The 16,087-nt window shown below is 44.6% G+C and overlaps 1 protein-coding gene across 1 annotated transcript in view; it reads right to left on the bottom strand.

The window, feature by feature from the left end:
* Klhl32 (kelch like family member 32) overlaps positions 1 to 15,183 on the bottom strand; it is a 199,357-nt gene extending 184,174 nt beyond the window's left edge. Inside the window, exon 1 of the mRNA XM_075971301.1 lies at positions 14,851 to 15,183. The gene's annotated coding sequence lies outside the window, so the exon portion shown is untranslated. The remainder of the gene's footprint in view (positions 1 to 14,850) is intronic.
* Positions 15,184 to 16,087: the final 904 nt, after the last annotated feature.

Raw genomic sequence — 16,087 nt, 5'->3', positions numbered from 1 at the left:
CTGCTGTTGCCCCACTTGATGGGCATCCTGCAATTATTATTCCACAGGACCAGTCCCTTCATATACTCTAGCAGGTCATAGATGGGGAAGATGTTAGGGTGGGCCAACCCAAGGCCCAGGATGTGGGTCTGGGTGGTAACTGAGCTGGTCAGTCTGAGACACTGGGATTGCCTCTCAGGCAAGGGGCAGAGCCAGCTCTACTAGGCCCATGCCATCAGGGCCAACACTCCCACGGCTGTGGTGAGGGTTAGGCCCAGTGTCCAGCAAGAGGCAGGGCCAGCTATTCCAAGGCAAGTCAGGGGCAGGACAGGGCAGGGCAGCTCATCCGGGCCCTTGGATTTCAACACACATGGTTCTTATTACCCTCTGTGGTATCACAGTGTGTGGACATCATCACAAACCCCAGCCGCAGCAGGAACACAGACCCAGACATGCTCTTGACAGCAGCTCAGTCACAGATGTCACCATGATCCAGGTGGTACTCAGCTCAGTACGGCCCACATGGCAGCAAGACCCTCAGACAGCAATTTGGTCTCAAGTGGATGTCCAGACTCTGGGCATCTGTTGTAAGAAGGTCGCTAGTTTATTTGCAATACTGTTTGGCCAATAGCTTAAGAGTATTTCTGCCTAACTCATATCATAAACTAACCCATCTCTATTAATTTGTGTATTGCCACGTGGCTGTGGCTTACCAGGTAAAAAGTTCTGGCATCTGTATACGGTGGGGCTACATGGCTTCTCTCTGACTCTGCCTCCTTTCTCCCAGGGTTGTGTTTAGTTTTCCCTTGCCTACCTAAGTTCTGCCCTATCAACAGGCCAAGGCAGTTTCTATATCCACCAATGATATTCACAGCATACAGAGAGTAATCCCACATCAGGCATCTGCTTAGGCCCTGGTGGCAACAGGAGCCATGGACATAATGATCCAGACCCAGGCTGCTTCTGGTCCATGGTCCCAGACATGACCACCGAAGTAGCTCTGGCCCGGATAATACCGTGGCTCTGTGTGTCAGTGCAGGCCACCCAGACCAGCAAGACCCCAGTGGCGGCATGGCCCTCAGACATCAACATGGCAACAGGTTGTAGCCCAGATCCGTGCATCCATGTGGCCTTGGACACAAAGGGCCACAGACATCAACACAGAACTCAGTTATAGTTGGACAATAACAGAAGCTTGGCTAATTCTTAATGATGATACCAGCAGACTTTAAGAAGAGTCATACTTTTTGTAGCCCAGGTTAGCCACAAATATAATAAATACCCAAGGCTACCTTTGAATTCTTGATCTCCTGCCTCTACCTCCTGAGTTATGGGATTGCAGGCATTAATATTAAGTCTGGCTAAGAATCTTAATATTTATTAAATGAAATATTAAAATCCATCTTTCACCACTTCCTAAATATAAGATTTACTAGTTAGTATTTCTTAAAGTTAATATTTAATATTAGCGTTAGCTAGAATTGAAAACAAAAGGAAGCATATCTTTGTTATCGTCTCTCTTTTCCCCTCAAAGCAGGTCTGGGTTGTCTTGATCTTACACTTTAATTTGTTATTGGAACACATGAACCACAGAAGCTGTAGCACTAAAGGCATTTCCAGAGATATTGTTTGAAATATCTTATCGGGCAGAGGCAGGCAGATCTCTGTGAGTTCGAGGCCAGTCTGGTCTATTTAGTGAGTTCCAGGACAGGTTCCAAAGCTACAGAGAAATCCTGTCTCAAAAAACAAGAAAGAAAGAAAGAAAGAAAGAAAGGAAGGAAGGAAGGAAGGAAGGAAGGAAGGAAGGAAGGAAGGAAGGAAGGAAGGAAGGAAGGAAGGATATACCTTGTAAAGAAAGCCCTGAAAAAGACTTGATATTTTCTCACTAATGAGCAAAGGAAGGAACGACATGGGGGAAGGACTAACGCTCGATCAGTGGCTCTCCAAGGTAGATCCTAAGGTGTTAACTACCTCAGGCCTCCAGGCGGCTTCTTGCCCTGAAGTACACTCCATTTTGATTGTACCTTTCTATTTTTCAATTGCGCATTTCACACCTCCTATTAAGCTCTCCCTTCTTTGCGCATCAACAATCTACCCGTGCCGTGATAATGCTTACACTGGCCTAGATGATGGCTGCAGACATTCTCCTGTGATAGACTCATCTCTGCTGCTCTGAGTCTACCCCAGACGAGAAGCACCTCTTACCTGACTTCATGAGGCACATCCATAAAGTCTCGAGAGCAAGTGAGTGAGACCATGTCTCGCCGCAAAGCCCAATAGGCAAGAGACAGCTCATCTCCCTGTTTCCTGCAATTGAGCTCAATTTCAGCTCCACTAGCCAGGAAGTCTGCCTTCTGAAGATTGCTGATGCAGGGTAACTGCAGGCTTCTGAAACTTAGGTGATGTTAGAGGAAGGGGAGCTGAACCTCAGGTTGCCTCTGACCCCCTCACCCATGCACACCTTATGGTGGCTGACATTGAACACAAGCCTCCTCCAGCCTCCAGCTGATGAAGGCCTGCTGGTATCCTATGGCACTATCCACTGTCCTCGACATGATTTAATGTCTTGGCTCAGCATTCAAGCCTCTTTGTTTTCCACCTCCTTCTCTGAGTATTTATTTGCTCGGATGTTTTGTTCATTCGTCTCTACTTAAGTCTCTACAGCTCTCTGAGATTCAATTTCACTGCACCTTTTGTCCCTAGGCAATTCCAATCCCAGTCAAAAACTCTCTCACAGGCTCACAGTCTATGCGCTATAAGCACACACTCTCTTGTTTGACAGGTAGCTCAAATTTAGTAGTGCTTCAAACACACAGTTTTGGGCTCCGGTACTCTCCTATCCAAATACACCGCCACCCACGCTGGCATACAGGGCAGCTTGGTTGCTAGCGCTGGAGTGCCGTCAGATTTCCCTCCTTTCTCCTCACTGTTCAACTGATCCCAACCCCCGAAAAGTTCACCTCTTAAACAGTCCTTAAACAATCATCTCCTCTCCCATATCCCCACCTCTCTAGCCTAAGCAACTAGCCATCTCTATAATCTCACCCTGGGCTGTAGACCCCAGTGTTTTCCTATAGGACTCCGTGTGGTCCCAGAGACAGAAGCCACCACTGCTCTGGTGACCCTTCTGCGGTGACTTTAAACTGCAGCTAGGAAATGAGATATTCACTCGCCGCCCTCTCCCTTTCTCCTCCTGAACTTCTCACATCGTTCAGGCCCGGGCCCCACTCCACAAGAACAGGCCACCCCCGCAACCCACTCTACACCTGTCATAGTACCGCCAGCCTCTCCTCAGCACTCGGTGTCATTGCCATTTTACCCTCATGTGTGAGCTAATCTGATGAGTGCCCTTCTCTTTCATCGCACATCAGCCGTGCAACGACAAAGACCTGTTTTCCTCACCACTGAATAGCCAGCACCTGGCACGGGGCCTGACACTGAGAACAGCCAACCAGCAACCATGCACCAAATGGGCATTCTTGAAAGACCGTGCCTAATGGGAAAGGCGACAGTCTAGAAATACCGAAAGTGGCATATTTGAGAAGCAGCAGCAGCAGCCAGAAATACTTTTCTAGTTTTTGTCCTGGCATGAGAACAGGGTCCCGGGGCCAAAAAACCAGGTTTGATGGCTTAGCTCACAGGAGTCACAGTGTTACTTACTGAGTATGGGAAGTTGTAGAGGGAGGTCGGAAAAACTTGCCTCTGTTCTCATTCCAGCCAGCCTCTGAGCGTCATGAACCCCTTCCCAGCTATCCCAATGATGGACCCTGCTAGAAAGGGTGAAAGCTACATATAGGTAAAGCCAACTGGCTATTTAAGAAGCTGTGGGTTCCAAACTGGATCCTGGTAACAGCTGCACAACTTGCATATTTGCTGAGAATTGTTGAACGGAGCTATGTGCAGATGGGGGTGCTTGGACACATAAAATCATAAGGATGCTTTTTAAAAGTGATAAAAGCTGTGAGGAACAGTAAACAAGGAATGATAAAGGACAGTAAAGGGATGGGGAGATGGAGAGGCTGCAATTTTAAATAGAAAGTAACATTGGAGCGAAGACCTGAACCGCATTGAGTCCAGGGGTGGACAGGTGAGGAGCTGGTACTGAAGTAGAGGGAACTTTGCTCTATGGTGCACAGGTTCTAAAGAAGATGATGGGGATAGCAGGTAAGCAAGGGACAAATGATGTAGGTGGTACTAGTTCTTGAAAGCGAGTCTTTTAGAGTTTCTATCAGAGATCATGTGGCTGCCATTGAGAAGAGCTGATGGGAGGCAAAGGGGACTTCCCATCTCTGCAAGTGATGATGCTTACGAGGCACGGGATGGTCGTGGAAAGCCATGATCAGTGGTCAGGTTCTGTGTACATGCCAAGGCCAGTGCCAAGAGAATTGCTCAAACAGTAGGATGTAAGATGTAAATCATAGAGAAAAAATATCCAAGGAATATTCTAGGTGTGGGGCATACCCCCCCTAAAAATGGGAAGAAGCTAGATGAAGTAAGTAGATTTGGAATAAAAGGAAATCTAAAGCAAGTACAAGGAACTTTGCCACTAAGTGATAGATCAGTTAATTTGGTTGCCTTTCTTTTAAATTCCACCTTTGTGAGCTGAGCACTGAGGCATGTGCCTTTAACTCCAGGATTCAGAAAGCAGAGACAGGCAGACCTCTGTGAGTTCCAGGCCAGCATGATCTACATAGTGAGTTCCAGGCCATCTAGAGCTACAAGATAAGATCCCATTTCAAAAACAAAAACGAAAAAAATAAGACCACTTCCCCTATAGAGTAAGTTTCCTTCTGACACATTCCTTAGGGAAATGAATAGCCACTCAAAATGTGAAACACCTATTTAAATCCTCGATTCCTAGCCTTATTGTTTCTTCAAGGGACTACTAAGTCCCTTCCTTTCTTGCAACTCCTTATATTTATGATGACATTAGACTTAATATGCCTGGAAAGGTCTCACTGCTGGTTCAAAAGACAATTAGATAAGCAGGGACATCAAATGGCAGCTTCTCAACCTTCAGCAATTTTCTTAAAGAGAGTGGCAAAGCAGGGAACGGATTCTCTGAATGGGGGAACGATATGAGTGAGATCCATAGAGGAACACTGTGAGCAGCGAAAGGAAAAGTACCAGGTTCAAGGTTAATCTGTTTTGTGATCTGCTTCTCAGGAGAAAGACACTCTGAAGACAGGAAGGCTAAAGTGGTCTTCTTTCTGCTAGTTTTAATCACCGCTACTGTCCTTTCAGGATGCAAATCGAATCCTTCCTTGCACTTCTAAGTGTGTGCACATGCTCCATTCTCTCTCATTTATCCAGCACATTTGTGGCCGCTGGGCGCTGTGTGGTCGTTCTTATTAATGCGCAAGTTAGAAACACACATTAGACTCGGCAGCTGTGCCCGTGGACATTTACTTCCTATAATGTGGTCCAGATGGCCAAAAGGATGATTTGAGCAGAATAATGGCTGCTGGTCCCCTAATGAGAAGGCAGTTTTGAAAGCACTGATGAAAACAGTGATGTCTCACAGTAACTCCCTGGGTCTCTTGTTCTCGCTCACCATCTCTTCATTTCTCCTCTGTCGTTCTTACCACAAACAGAAGAGCCTAGCCTAAGCGCCCTACGTGTCATTTCACCTGACACTTTAGAAGGGAAAGGTAACTTAAGTTAAAAACAATTCCAGGTCTAAAATGGTGACCCCCCTGCCAAAATATTTCTTCTTCAATTAAAACAAACACACAAACAAAAATAGCAAGCATTAAAACTTCCCTGTGAAACTAGTTAAATTGGTTTATTCTTCACTCAAAATGATGTAAATCCCCACAATAGTTGCAATAGTGATTCAGTTCCCACGGACAAACACACACGTGACATTCATTTCATACTCCCCTCACATAACCACACTCAACCATGACCTCTGGAAAGGTCCAGGAGTCAAGAGCTCATCAAGAACACACTTGATAATTTCTGTGGACATCTCAAATTCATTTCTTTTCATGGGTAGTCTAACGGAAGAGATTCTCTTTTTCTTAACTGCATATCGGTGCTTAACAAATTCTGTATTTCCTCAAACTGTGGTTATTCAAAAAGTAAATTCCAATCCAAAACCTGGTAGCTCTGCTCCCCAGATGCTGTTGTCTCTATACTATCCCACAACGCTTCACAGCCTACCTGTTAATCAGTGACTCAGAACATTTCATCTGCTGTAGAGATAACATTCTCCAGCTGGCTTATATAATGCTATATAATCATCATCCATGCAATAAAACCAAAATAGAAACAGAGTAAAAGCCATTTGATTTTATCTCACCCAGAAATGTACATCTTAAAAACCAATCTAATCACCATCCAGATAACATAATGATATTTACACGAACGCTCTCTGCAGCAATCTATCTGTCAAGTTGTTCAGAAATTTGAGTGGAGAAGTATAACCTGCTTCACAGTGAGGATGTTAACGACACATCGTGACTACGGAGCTCATGGGCCCCTGGTTAGTACCGGCGGCCTGAGTATCCAGAGAGCTCTTTCTGTTGTCGTTAAGTCTGAATGACCAGAAAACAGAGGGCCAGATCTGGGTAGCAGGGATGATCCTGGTGAGGTCGGAGTAAGACACAAGAGTGTACATGAGCCATGCTCCTGTTCCAGCCATCCAAAATCAGGTCATCAGGATTGATGACTAAGGTCATCATGAAGCCCCACCCCTCCCTAAGGAGCTATTGGTAATTGATAGCTACTGGGGGAGGGAAAGTCAGATTACTTGGGGGGTGCAGTCCCTCAGAAGCCACCTATACTGCAGTAGATGGTCCTGTACCCAAGCACATACAAGCAATACAAATTAGACTGGGTGGTTTTAAAAAAATAAAATAAAACAAAGCATATGAAGTTGGGAAGGAAAAGCGGTCACAGGATGGGGGCATTAGGGGAGGAGAAATGAAGGCTCCATTTCCTCACACACATCATAAGCATGTATAAAATTCTCAAACAAACAAACAACAACAACAACACAGAAGCTGAGCGTGTACAAGTTGTGCCCAGCAGTGGCTCCCAAGTTAGGTCTCCTGGTAGAACCACTTTAAGCGTTTTCAATACACAAAGGATTCTATACCAATACAGATTCTAGCAGAGTGGATATAGGCATCCAGGGACCTTGCTTTAATATAGCCTTGGGTCGTTATGAAGGTTATCCTGGTCCCAAACGTCACACTGGACTTCTCTGTAGAATAGTGGCAAATGCAAATCCTCTAAAGCAATGACCAGGCAGAAGCAATAACAGAGCACTTTTAACATAAACAGTCTATATATGTTTATTCCTGTTAGCAATACTGGGAAAACAGCATGACTTTTCTTTATTCCAATAAAGAGGACACAGTGATGCTTGCTTTGCTCTGTAAAATAACACAACTGTGCCCACCCCACCCTCCCTCTGCTTCCCAAAACACAACCATCAGAGGGCTATGGTCTCTGTCCAGGCACCCAACCAACCACAGACGAGGAAGCCTTGTTAACTGTGACCGTGCCCTCTGGAAACCTTGACAACCCAGCAACAAATGGAGCACACACTGAATGACCAACACCGACAGGGTAACACGAAGCAGAACAAGAAACCGACAGCCCCGAGAAGGACGACGAGGTCAGACGAAGGAGACACATTCCATATAGTAGTATCGTGACACCAAGAGTCACCAATTAGAATTTCAGGAGGAAGCCAACTTACATGCTAGGTAGCAAAGCTCAGACCAAGTTCTGCGTTTCTCAGATGGCGTATCATCGATGAAGAAACCCCATCTGTAGCTGACAGTAAATACCCTCAAGAAATGAGAAACCGCTGTGACTTCAAGCCAAAACCAATATGCCGTGCCCAAATAAAACCAGATTGTAGGTAATTAATGTTCTCATAGATGAGAAACCCAAAATTGCTTAGCCTTTGAAATCTAAAACGAATGCAATCAGGCACGTCAGCTCAAGGCTTTGCACTAGGAGAGAGTAAAGAGTGTCCTAGGCTAAAGGGTGATTTGATTACGTTGATATCACTGTCTGTGCTGAGAACAGCATTTTCAAATCCCCTTTCCCGGAACCAAACCAGATCTATACCTCAATTTTAAGCCTAAATTCCCAAAGCAATAATCACAGGTCTCTCATAGAGAGGAGCTAGGAACAAACCCACTATCTTTACACTTGCAGTAGGTTTCTTTCCTTTCTAATATTATTTTATAATTTTGGTAGTTTGTGTATCTGGCACAGAAGACACGCACTCCTGTCTTCTTGACTCCTAAATCCTTTTTTCAATTTGTTTTTTTTTAAATGATCTTTTCTCATTTTATACACCTATCCCTGTTCCCACTCCTTCCCCTACTTCTGTTCCCCCCACCATCCCACCCCCATCCATTCCTCAGTGAGGATAAGGCTTCTCATGGGGAGTCAACAAAGTCTGACTTATCATTATGAGGCAAGACCAAGGCCCTCCCCCCTATATTTAGGTTGAGTAAGCTATCCCTCCGAAAAGAATGGGCTCCAAAAAGCCCTAAGGATAAATCCTGGTCTCACTGCCTGTGGCCCACAGACTGCCCAAGCCACACAACTGTCGCCCACGTTCACAATCTGAGAAGGGCCCTGTGAAGTGTTTATAGGAGTGTCCTGTAGAATTCAGTTGTTGGGAATTTAGTCCTTCATGCACCTTGAGGTGGTAGTTTTGTGAGATAATTAGGATAAAATGAGGTTATGAGATGAGGAGCCTAATTATTGCATTGGAGGCCATATACACACACACACACACAGACACATACACACAGACACACACACACAGCACCAGAGGAGACCCTGAAACTAGAGTCCTTGCTCTGCCACACCAAGTGATGACCTCCCTCTGCCACGACAAAATTTCTCAGAAAGGACTTCACTGGATTTTGGATTAGGTTGGATTTCTTAATCTCTAGAACCATTAGTCCAAGAAAGCGTGATTCCCTGTATATTACCTACACTGCTATATTCCATTATAGCAAAAAAAAAAGATTAGGGTAATTTATAATGTAGGTGACAGAAATCCCATTATGCATGTGAAAATGAGGCCCAGAATGGATGACGCTTTATTGTGAATCTCGGAGCCAAAAAGTATCAGAGTATTCCAATCCAGGCTTCAAGACTGCGTTCTGGCTGTGTCGTTCTACCTCTCACGTTCAACAGTAAGGCTAAATAAATAATGCAGCTTCCAAGTAAGGATTTTAAATGAGGTATCAGAATTTGTCATAAAAAATTGCAGAATGCCTCCCCCACTGCTCTTATTGTCTGTGCCATTAGCATCAAATGTGTTCCCACTGAAGCAATCAGTTAGGATGGGACTACTTATTCCATCAATATCCTGCATGCCAAATTGGTCGTTCTGTCAGGGCGGGGATGAGGGGGAGTGGTCCTGCTTCTAAGTTACTGGGACTGGCTCATCTGAGATGGAAAACGGAATATATTATACCTCAAATAAATATGTAGCGGAACATTGAGAATCCATAAAAACTGCCAAAGATTTGCTTTCTTCATTTAAAAACAGTCTGATCAGGCTGGGGATTATAACCATATGAAGGAGAAAGCTATTTTAGACAGATGTACATCCCCGGATGCTTCCTCCATATGTGGACCTAGCGTGCTTCCAAGTCAGGTTTGTAAAACTGTTACTTTATTATACAGTCTTTTAAAGACTTCATCAAAATTTATGGTGCCATATCAAGACAAATCAAATGCATGGGTGCACTGCAATGTGCCTATGAAGCCGGGCAGGAACAACAACAATAATAATAACCAGAAGAAAGATTAGCACGTCCTCCCGCTTGGTCAATCTTAGGTAACGACTTTTGCAAGGCAGATCTAGGAATGAAGGACCCAGTTAGAAACGCGAAGACAGGAAAAAGATGAACGAAACTAATTCCATCTGTTAATTTGAACAGCAAGGGGAAGTAAGATGTTCTGGGGCAAATTCTGAAAATAAACTCTGCAAACATGAAGAAATGTTGAAATCAGAGCAGAGAGAGGGAGAGAGAGAAAGGCAGCTCAATCTGTCTCCACTGTCACCAAAAAGCTCAGTTTACTAAGAGGCTCTTCGTGATATTTGTTGGTAATATTTTCTTTTACTGGATACATGCATCTATGAAGGGAAACTGATCCCAAGGGTTTATCCTGTCCTTTATGGAAATTAAAGTCTCTCCAACTTAAATTGAATTTCTGTCCCTTGTGCAAGACTCTAGCTTCAAATGAACCTTTCTATTTGATTTCATCCTGTTGGGGTGTGCCACCGTTCTGACCGGCAGCTCCCAGAGCCAGTCATCGATGCGGTGCTTCAGTGCAAGCACAGCTTCCACAGACTATCATTTGTCTTCCAGGTCTGCATTTGATGATCCAACCAGGATCAAAAGAGATGCTTATCTGTCACAACAGATTTCCTTCTAGATTTGAGCATAACTTGTCAAATGGCTCTTCTGATCCTAGCGGAAACAGGAACAAAGAGGTGAAGCTGTAGCTCACATTTCTCCTCACTTGGTCCACAGAGACATGTGCCTTCATCCAAAATACACTGCACGATAAAATCTTTATCTGGAGCTGGGAAGAGGGCCAGTCAGTGCTTGCTTTCAACAAGCATAAGGACCTAAATCCAGATCCTGAACACTCATTAAAAAAAAAAAGTCACAGTAACACACTCATATAATCCCACTGGGAAGGTGGAGATAGGAGGATCTCTGGGGCTTGCCAGGAAGCTAGCCTTTCTGAACTGGGGAGCTACAAGTTCAGTGGCAAACACTGTCGCAAGAAACATGGCGGGTGGGGAGTAATAGAGGTAGACCTCTGACCTAGCCATGTGTACATCATACACTCTTACACACACACACACACACACACACACACACACACACCCCAACCACACTTTTATCTGCAAAAGTACCCAAATCTGTGACTCTCTTAGAAGAAAACATTAGACTTCATTATCTCATTTACTAGAATGTCTTATTCCATTTATGGAATAAAACAATTTCCTTATTTGTCCACTTCTATTGAATTCACACAAAATATCTGTGTATACCTTTTTCTCAAGTTTTCCTTAGTCCATTGAGAATTCCATATCATGTGTTGATCAAATTCACCCTGCTTCCACCAACTCCTTCCAGACCCCCCTCCCTACTCACCCAACATTATATCCTTTTTTATTTTAATTTTTAAAAAAATCCATCAAATATGGTTTGCACCCTAATACGCACTTGGGCAGGAAAGCAATATAATGAAGAGAAACTGGGCTCCAGCTACTCAGCGTAAAATACAGACTGAACATAATAGTTGACGGGCACTAACTGTGCCAGATCTACAAACCGCACAATGTTAATATGTGGCTCATCCCTCGCCTTCAGAGCTTTCACAGAAGTGGGTACCACACACTCTGGATTGTCCTCCAATCCAAGGCTGCAATGCCTCTCCTGATCTCTTTCAGCAACTCATCTTCCAGTCCAGCTCCATCTTCTTGTTGTGCTTGATCTCAGTCACGTATTTCTCCATCTAGCTTTATCAACCATTCATCTACAATGAGCTCATAGCTATCCATGCTTCCTAGCAATGTCCTCTAGTCCATCTTCCCAACTTGACTATCTGGCAGAATCTCTCACCTTTTAACAGGTTAAAACGTCTGCATTTACATAATCAAACCCAGTCATCAACTCTAGAACTCATCCCTCTCCTATAAAAGGACTTAACTAAGCAGAATTTGTTGTTAAACAAAAAGTTTCTCCATGTCTGAGCTTCATGGAAGTCTGTGTGAGGGTGGGCTGATGCTGTGGATGAAGCCTAGGGATTTGAGCATGCTAGACTCTCTATTATTGAGAAAAATTCCCAGCCTGGAATAGTACAGTTCTGTTGTACATTTAACACATTATCTGCCTCGATTTCATAACTATGCATCTTTCTATGGCTTCGACTAGGTCACTGGGAAGGCGAGGAGTGGGACGTGCAAAGACAACTTAATGGTTTAGATTTTCTTCATTGTTCTACTTTCATATTCTTCATCTATAAAACGGAAATAAGACACCACCCCATCAAACCACTGTAAGTCCAGGAGAAGCCTGATGCAGAGTAGCCTGTGCACAGACAGGGTTCAAAGCGGGGCCTCTGGGAGGAATATAAGTGTGTGTTTTTAGTCCTCAAGGAGAAGAGATGAAATCTCCAGAGGACTCGGGACTTTATTAGAGCATCCTTTGGCATCTTGCAGCATTCTGTAGTGGGTTTTAACTAATTACCTAATGTCTTAATAGAAAGTACATCTTGAAAACATCACAATGCTCTTTTTCATAAGCAAAGTTTCATTTTACCCCTTTCTGCAAGGAGAAGTACAGGGAATTGGTTTCCAGATCTCCACAAATTCAAAGCCTGTGGATGTTTGTCCTTTATGTCATAGTATTTGCATACAGCCTATACACATACTTTGTATATTTTAAATACCTCTAGATGTCCCTAGCCCCTACTTTGATGCCAGTGCCATGCATACAGTTTATATACTACATCGACTAGTGAATGCTGACAAGGAAAGAAGTCTCACGGGTTCGAAGCATATATCATTTTTTCTCAAATAACTCTGATCTGAAATTGTCTCGTGGCACCTGTGAATACAGATGGCCAATCACATTAAACTGACTTTGTCTTTAAATACCTCTTAGTCCTGTATCAAGAAAAGAATAGGCCAGGAAATTAAGACATTTCAAACTATAAATGCTTTTGTTCTACCATATTCAAAATTTTCACCATGAGAGCCCTGTATGCTCCTGGTTGACTCTGAGGCATTGCAGGAGAGAGATGCAGGAAACCTCGGAAATAAACCTGGACCCGTTGATTTAAGAGTGGATGCAGAGAGCTGAGTGCGGAGGCACACACCTTTCATTTCAGCACTAACGCGGGTGTGTGAGTTCAAAGCCAGCCTGCTCTACACAATGAGTTCCAGGATGCCCAGGACTATGTAGAGAAACCCTCTCTCAAACAAATGAACAAGAAAGAATGGATGCAGATCATTTACCAAAGACCTTGAAATGCCTGGTCACCAGGTCACTTTGATAACAAATGTACTAATTCACATCACAGAACTGGACAAGACCTCAGTAGTCAAGGACTTTGAACCAGCAGGACAAGGATGGCCCAGATACATTTTTAATGTGGTCCTCGCAGATTTCTTTTTTAATTAAAGATATCTTCACTTTTAAAAAAAGTTCCAAAGACTTCTGCTTTCCTTGAAAATCTGGCACATTATTCCCACCTGGCCTTATCCTCTCCTTAATCATAACGGGCAGACTCCCCCCAAAAAAATTAATGGAAAAAGTTTGGATCCAAATAAGGTCTTATCTACACGCTGGCTCTGTCCTTCTACGAGGTTTGAATCCTGGGCCCCCAGCAATACACTGAGAGCAATAGTCTGACTTTTTAGTGGCTGTGGGGATCCAGAAAGAAGTGGACGGAAAATGCCTTCTAGACTATGCCAAGTGTGCTCTGTCGTTATTCATCGCCTGTGCTCTGTGAGTTTCATAAACCCTTTTGCCAATTATCTGTCATTATTTGGCTTCCTCTTCCTGGTGTTGCTATGTCACTTGACAGAGTTCATTATCTCATTTAAAGAATGTTGTATGTCTCCCTTCTCTCATTTACATTCAATAGGTGGGAAAAACAGATATTAAAAGATAGCAAAATGAATTGTTGAATGCCACTGGAGCTTTACTAAGCCATTCTATTTGTAATGGAAAAATAAAATTGGTGCAAAGTATAATTACTGCCTTTCTGATATTCAAGTTCACCCATTAAACATCTGAGGCAGAAAAGGGAAAAAGAAAAAAAATGAAGCCTACTCAGTCCAGGTGTTAGGGGCTCGGATGAGATCAGGTTTCTGGTGTCTTTCGTGTGCCTCATTTTTGCAAAGGGTTCTTCGGTACTTCAGAAGAAAACAAAATTTTTTACATGAACTCTGAGATCTGAACTTCTGGGACAGTATGCCAGGGCAAAAAAAAAAAATACCTCTATCTCCATCAACATATAGATAGAGCTCCAACTCCGAATGGATCAGTTAAGTTGGAGGATGGCTTTTCATCACCTCCCAAATGGGCAGAGGTGATGGAAAACTGCACTTAAAGAACGCTGCAGAGGACACAGAGAGGTTAGAAACGCTTTACGTCGTGAATGCCTTCTATAGCGTTACCTTAAAAATTCGCAAGTGCTGTTCCTGTTCTGGTCAATTTACATCAGAAGAGCCACAATAAAATCATCTGCTCTTACTGTTAATTTAATACGAGGGAGATGCAAAACAGAACTGGAAATGGAGGGAAACACGGGTTTTAAATTGGAGTCTGCTTTCTTTTAAGATCACCAAAATGGGAGTGAATTATAACGCAAGACACAATCCGCTGAAAAACTCATCTGATGGGTCCTTTTAAAACGCATATCTTGTAGTAGTACATTGTCACTTTTATTTTAAGTTGAATGAAACCATTGTCTGAATACAAATTAACGACTACCAAATGGCCCCAATATCCTCAATGTATATATTATCATTTTTTAAAACAAACAAAATAAATAGAATTTAAGAAACCATTTCTTCTAATACATGTCCCAAGGCTAATGTTTAAGCAAGTCTCCTTGGTAACCAGGAAGCATAGTGCATACTGGCTTGGGGGAGGGGTTCCAACTCTAGGTTGGTAGAAGAAGTAACCTGAGTAGTAACTGCTCCCGCTAGACGACGCCAGCAGAGCTACATACACCCCCTGAAATCGCAACTCCAGGTCTCGCCGGGTCTGGCGCATCCGCAGCTTCCCACCCTCTCCCTTGGGTCTGCAGGCACTAATCCCTAACCCGTTACAAGGAGAGAGACTGGCTTACCCGATGAGGGGGAGCAGTCTGCTGAGCTTGATACCCAAAGGGGCCGGCTGACACCGGTCTCTCTCGGAGGCACAATGGTTCTGCTTTCCCCTCGACTCTGGGCTCAGGGAAACTGCAGCAGTTCGGTCTGCCCGGCCGGGGCTGCAGCAAGGATGATCGCGCGCTCTGGCGTGTGTGGATGCCAGCCTGTGTGCGCGCCAGCCCGCGCGCTCCCGAACTCCCGCGGGGAAACTGTGTTCCCCCCGCAGAAAGAGGAAGCCAGCCAGCCCCGCAGGTGGCGCGTGCAGCCGGACCCGTTCTGCCCTCCCCGACGCCGGCCGCCTGCCTCCCCTCGCAGCCGCTCCGCCCTCCTGCCGCGGCGCGCTCCCGCCCCTCCGCGGTCGCCCGCGACACGCGCGCTCCCCGGAAGTCCCCCTCTCCGCGCTCCCGCACCTGAGCCGCCTGCCACGGGTCACACGCACAGCCTGGAGCCCCAGCAGGCCTCTGCCGCTACACGCCCGACTGCTGAGCGTCGCTAGGTCCGGGTTCCAGCTCTCACGGAGCTGGAAGAGATGGGCGGCTGCAGGTGCCACATCCCCCGGAGCAGAGGGCACTCCCTTATTCCTGACCTGCTGGACTTTTTCAGATGCACTAGTCCAGAAGGTCCTGCAGTGGCCTTCTGAGAAGTCATGGTAACATACTTTTGAGAACAAGTGTTCAGCAACTTTTTAAGAAACCATAGCGGGTACAGACATATCCTGAACCTGAGGGAAGAGAGACAGTATTTGATTACCACTAGTCAACCTTATAACTGTTGTCACTACTTTTGAATTACTGGGCTTGGCATACTTGCTGGTCACTGTGCCATTCCTGTGAGCACGCTGAGAAACTCCCTTTTAAGGAAAATGATTAATTTTACTAGGTAATGCAGCACCTCTGGATTGGAAACCTTGGTTCAAAGTGAAGTCAAGCCGCAAGAGTAGTAGACATGAAATTGGAGAGATTTAGTAGATGTGAGTGATTTAAACTACTACAAGATTTTAAATGGATCCAGAAATTCCACAAGACGGTAAGGTTGATGTTCTTCCACACATTGAAGCGAAGCAGAGGCCTTGGTCAGTTTAGGGGTGTTCTTACCATTCTCATTATTCACAGTGCTTCAGCAATCATTTTCCACGTTTACACCCACACGATCTTTAAGATGTGTTTGGTATCCAGAGACCTGTCTGTCGGGGTGCTTTTCTTAAAGCGAATTTGG

Source organism: Microtus pennsylvanicus, chromosome 5, assembly GCF_037038515.1.
Source record: "Microtus pennsylvanicus isolate mMicPen1 chromosome 5, mMicPen1.hap1, whole genome shotgun sequence".
Classification (NCBI taxonomy): Eukaryota; Metazoa; Chordata; class Mammalia; order Rodentia; family Cricetidae; genus Microtus; species Microtus pennsylvanicus.
The sequence above is the reverse complement of the archived record's forward strand: the minus strand, read 5'-3'. Positions and strand labels throughout refer to the sequence as shown.